Raw genomic sequence first — 6,000 nt, forward strand, 5'->3', positions numbered from 1 at the left:
TCTGTGTTTTTCTTATGAAAATTTCTTTATTACAGCTTAATATTTAAATGTTGTTTGTGTACAGAACTTTTAGTCAACTTTTGTTTTTAGCTCTTGGAAGTAGTTCTCCATCATTTTTCACTCCTATAATTTATAAATTATGTTGTGTAGTCTTCTGCAGTTCTTGTCATTCTTCCTCTGCATGCAGTGCGTGCCTCTTCTCACTAGAATGCTGGCTTCCTTCAGGATTTTCTTTATCTTTTGATTTTTCATAAATCAAATGTGATTTGTATTAAATGTCAAAGTTTATCATAATTGGTGCTTTGGGACTTGTTATTTAGTTGCTTTTATTAATTTTGGAAATTTCTTGTACATCTACTTTTCCAAAAGAAAATAAGAAACAGGGTTACTATTCATTTTGTCCCATGGTTCTTGAATACGCTTTTGTTTCTCTTCTTATTTCTTTAGTTTTGGTTTGGATGCTTTTTGTTGATCAACCTTCAGAATCACTGATTATTTTTCTGCCTTGTGTTATGTCTTCCTATAAGTCTATCAAAGGGAAAACTTCATCTTTTGTGTCATTTTAGCATTTTATGTGATTATGCCTTATTGTGCTCATCTATTTATTCTCCAAAAGTTTCTCTATATTAATAATGGTCTTAAAAGTTTCTAATAACTTCTTTGATGTAACACTTACAGTTGTTTAAATTCCTTGTGTAGTAATTAAAATATCTGGATTATATCTGAATCTGGTTATATTGACTGTTTTTCTAGGAGTATGTTGTCTTCTTGCTTCATAATTTCTGCTGAAAGGTGAATACCTTGTGTAGGCCAGTAAAAACTAAGACAAATTGTATTTTTATTAGAAAGAGGTAAACTTTTATTTTATACTTTAATGGTGGTGTGGAGGTCTTGGGTAATCTAGTTTGGAGTTGTGTTAGGTTTAGATTTTGTTGTGGAGATGTATACAGGGGGAGACACTTGCTATGTAGTTCAGGCTGGTCTCAAACTCACACAGATCCTCCTACCTCAGCTTCGTGAGTGCATGTACCATCACAACTGGAAGCTATAATATTTAACCTTGGTTTTCTGCAGGCTTCAAATTAATCTAGCATTACTTTGCACATAGGAAAAGGACAGGTCTTGTTGAAATTATTTTCTGAATATGTAATTCACCATTAGAATTGGGTCTTCTCTTTCTGTTCCAGAAGCTCAGGGAGGCTGGTCCTGAATGTTCCTCCTCTGTCCTACCTCTAAACTGCTGTTGATTTTTATTCAATATTTTCTATCCTGATTAGGGAAGTGAGAGCAACTTTATAGGTGGTCTAAGGAATGGAGAATAGAAATCCTGGCAGGGACAGCATAATCATGTTTTCTGGGGAGCTTAGCTGGGAGTTTCAACTGGCTAGAATGAATGCAGCAGAGGTCACTGAGACCTAGCCTAATACTAGCAGCCTGAAGCCAGTCAGGAGTTCCGTGGGCTTCTCTGCATGCTGGTCACTGAAACCTTTTATTCAATAAACCTGTTCCCCATCTCCTCCACAGGCCTTGAGCAAAGAACAAATGTTGATCCTACAAATTTTTTTGACATAAAAATCTATACCTCTATGGCTCTCCCTGAAGCAAGACAGAGTTCAGAGTTTATCAAAATCAATAAAGTTTAAGGAAAGGAATATCATTTTAACTTAGCAAATCAGGAACATAAACAGAATCAGTGTCCCTCGCTTTCTACCTTCTAGAGAGTGAGAATTTCAAGGCTTGAAATTGTATTTTTTGCCGCCGTAGACTTGATAATTCCAGAATTGGCTTTGAAATTTATATCTGGCTTTGTTCCAGTTTGTGGTGATCATGATGTATAAGAAGGGCTTGCTCCTGTGTTCCTTCAGGTTATTCTGCTTATATTTCCATCATTCACAGAATAATAAAACAACAAAACATTTCCTAGAAAATATAACTCTTAAAACCACTTAACAGCTTGCCCTGTGTCACTTGGGCAGCATCTGCTTAGGCACTGACTACTCCAAGCGTCTCTTAGGCAGGTGTCATTTCTACCAGTCAATTTTTGTATGGAATAGATTTTATATGTCATTTTAATATTTCCTGTTATATTCTCTTATAAAAGTTAACAAAATGTGCAATTTTTGGCCATCTTGTGTTTAAATAATTAGACTGGTAAGTGGTTGAATTTGTACTGAGGCTCTAGATGCCTGCTGGTTCAATGCTGCAAGACTTACTAATTAAAGCACAGTGCAAATATTATTTTATATATTTATTTGTTTTTTTTTAATTTGTTTTTGTTTTGTTTTCTGGTACCAGGAATCGAACTCACAACCTTGCATTTGCCAGGAAGGCACTGTGCTGCTGAGCTAAATCCCCAGCCCCTTATTTTATTTATTTAAAAGGGATTTTTTTCAATCTATATGGGGCCTAAATTGCTTATCAGGATATGCAAAAAGTAGAGAAATGACAAGCGAAGAAAAAGAGAGACAGAGAGATGGAAAAAGCAAGTGAGAGAGAAATATTCCATAGATATTTCTTATGAGTTGGCCACAATTTAGTTAGTTGATATAATTTAGTTTTGCTTAAGAAGGAAAACTTGATAAGTTATGCAAATTATGTGGCATCTTATCAGATTAAAATGGACAAATTGCTCAGGAGACTCAGAACTCTCCTAACTCTAAAAATGGCTAGGAGAGTTCCTCATGTATCATCAAAAACAAGACTCTGAGAAAAGTAATGAACAACACGTTTACCAAATCATTTAGACAGTGACACCTCATATAGTCCCTGGAGTTATTTATTATGGAGTCCCTTAGCATTAACCATGGCATCCACAAAAGCACAATATACACAAGTAACATCATCAGGAAACAAAGCTGGTATGGTTTGAGGTTTCTTTGATCATCCTAGGGATTCAAAAGTGGCAAGAATATATATATATATACATATATATATATATATATATATATTCCTACTCTTTTGAGATCTCTCTCTCTCCCTTTTTCTCCCTCTCTCCCTCCCTTCTGCTTTTTCTCTTCCTCTTCCTCTCTCTTCCTTTCTTTCTCCCTACCTCCCTCACTATCTTTTCCTTAATAATCAGGAAATTCTCCCTTACTTTGAGAAAGGAAGTTGACAGATGCATAAAGACATAAGAATAAAGAAACACTTCAAGTCTGGACATGAAAAAAATCTTTCCATATCCTGGCAGATTACTGAATGAATTTAGGGAGGACAGCCCTTGAAGATGGATATTTTGAACAAAGGAAATGATCATGTTAGACATCAATGTCTTGCAAGTGTTTTAACTATACTGAATGTATGGGAGATATAGGAAGTGATTTTTTTCCAATAATTTTAGTTTTCTTGAAGGTCAGTGTGATAGCTAATGCTCAATATATTGCAATTATCTGATTAGGTCAAAATAAAAGTCATAACTCTACATAGTTAGCACAATACATTGTAAGAAGACTAGCCTGGCTGAGAAGAAGGCTTCCTGCTGAATAGGAGTCCAATATTTCCTCTTCCATGAGGTCTTTTCTGACCACATAGCTTCAAGTGAGTGAATAACTTCCCCACAAAAGCTGTCATTTGATCTATAGTGGCTCCTACTAGCAAAATTCCCCACTACATTGTGACTTTTATTTGCATCTTTTCCTCCCTTGAGCCCGAAGGGGTAAAAGGACTCGGGAATTTATGTCATATCATAATTGAAAAGACTTTTCTAGGAATATTAATGGCTTGGTGACTAGGTTTGTAAAAGAAGGTATAGAAGACAAGACTAGCTCTGAAGCTGATATAAGAACTCATGCCTACAAACATGTTCACTGGAAGAAAGGTGCTGCAAAAACTGACTTTCCACATTCCAAAGACCAAAATTAGATACATGTATATCACCATGCACTAAACTAAAGTCAAAAAGGATCAAAGATCTAAATATTAAAATATAAACACTAAATTTAAGAGAAGAAAAAATACAAGTCTCTAAGATATAGGTATAGGCAGAGGCCTCATGGACAAAACCCAGACTGCAAGGGAAATATTACAATCAACAAATGGGGGTGCTGGGGATTTAGTTCAGCGGCACAGCACCTGCCTGGCAAGCGCAAGGCCATGAGTTCGATTCCCGGTACCGGAAAAAAAACAAAACAAAGGAAAAAAAAAATGGGATCTCACCTTATCAAAAAGCTTTTGCACAACAAAAGAAATCACCAAAAGACTGAAGAGACAACACACAGAGTGGCACAAAATTATAGCCAGTTGTCTTTCAGATAAAGGATTTATACATACAACATATAAAAAATTGAAAACAATCAGGCTCCCCAAATTCAAAGACCCAACCCAAAAGTGGGCATCTGAGACGAATACACACATCTCAGATGAAGAAATACAAATGGCAAATAAATATATGAAAAAATGTTCAACATCATTGGTCATTTGAGAAATGCAAATTAAAATGAGAGATTCCATCTCACCCCAGAAAGAATGGCTATCATCAAGAAATCAACCAATAACAAATGCTGGAGAGGCTGTGGGGAAAAAGGAAACTTTCTCTATTGTTGGGTGGATTGTAGACTGGTGCAACCTCTGTGGAGAGTCCTTAAAAACCAGGATTAGAGGGCATTTGACTTAGCTATTCCCCTTCTGGGTATCTTCCCAGAATTAAAAACATCATACCACAGCGATATACATGTACCCATGTTTACAGCAGCACAATCTGTAAGAGCTAAATCTTGAAAGCAACCCAAATACCCGTCAACTGAGGAATGGATAAAAAAAGGATGTGTTTTTTTTAATATAATGGAGTACTACTCAGCCATTAACAAGGATAAACTGGAAACTTTTCTATGTAAATGGATGCAACTCAAGACCATACTTATAAGTGAAATAAATTAGACCCATATGTGTGAGCATCGTATTGTCTCACCAGTCTGCGAAACTGAGTGAGTAAATAATATCCAAAATGTACAACAGATATTGTGAATTGGGAAGAAACTGTTCAAAAGAAAAGACAAACTGTAATGGGGGAAATGGGAAAAGAATAAAGGGAAAAAGAAAAAGATATATATATATATTAACACACAAGATAGTTAAGAAAGTTACACAGCTAGCTTATCTTAGTTCATTACAAAGAAAGGTTTGTGCTAATATTGTATAGACAAGATATCATGCCTGTCTCTGGTATTCTGGTTTTGTTGTTGTTGTTGTTTTCGGGGGGGTGGTTTCTCCAGTACCGAGAATTGAAGTCACGACCTCACACTTGCCAGGCAGGCGCTGTGCCACTGAGCTAAATCCTCAGCCACTATCTCTGGTACACTGAATAACCACATGCAGACAAAATGTATAATGTATTAATTATTGTAACTCTCCTACTAACTTGTTTTGAAACTTTGTTTCATTGTTATTTTAATTTTCTCTTTAAAATAAAATTTAAGGGAAAGAATTCATGCTTGGTATGATGGGGGCTAGGATAATAGTATGCAAGCACAGGACAAAAATAGTCTTCTCAGCAGGTCATTTTTCACATCCAAATACTTCTTAGAGAAAAAAAAAAAAGAGAGAGTTTGGGATAAAGTTTTGCTTAAATTCTATGTCTCCCTTTGCTTATCACACAAAAATTACTTCCCTAAGTCCAAAAATAAGTGTCCTTCCTATGAGTATTCACATAGTTTTACTGTCCTTGGGGAAAACCTATAATAGCAGCATCCATAAGGCAGTGCTGAGAAGTGCCACAAAGCTTGTATGCTCTGGGGAGCTGGGGATTTAGCTCAGTAGCACAGCGCCTGCCTGGCAAGTGCAAGGTCGTGAGTTCAATTCCCGGTACCGGAGAAAAACCAAAAAAAAAAAAAAAGCTTGTCTTCTCTGAAGGTAATGCGGGTAAGAGGGAACTCATATCTTTGAGACTGAGAGATCCAGGCTCTTTTTCAGCTGCAACACTGACACTGGGAAGTCACTTCACTTTTCTGACTGTTTCCCTGTTTATCAAAGGAAGGATAAGAACATTTTCTATACCATAGTCATGGA

The sequence above is a fragment of the Chinchilla lanigera genome, unplaced genomic scaffold (genome assembly GCF_000276665.1).
Source record: "Chinchilla lanigera isolate Chin_1 unplaced genomic scaffold, ChiLan1.0 scaffold00001, whole genome shotgun sequence".
Classification (NCBI taxonomy): domain Eukaryota; kingdom Metazoa; phylum Chordata; class Mammalia; order Rodentia; family Chinchillidae; genus Chinchilla; species Chinchilla lanigera.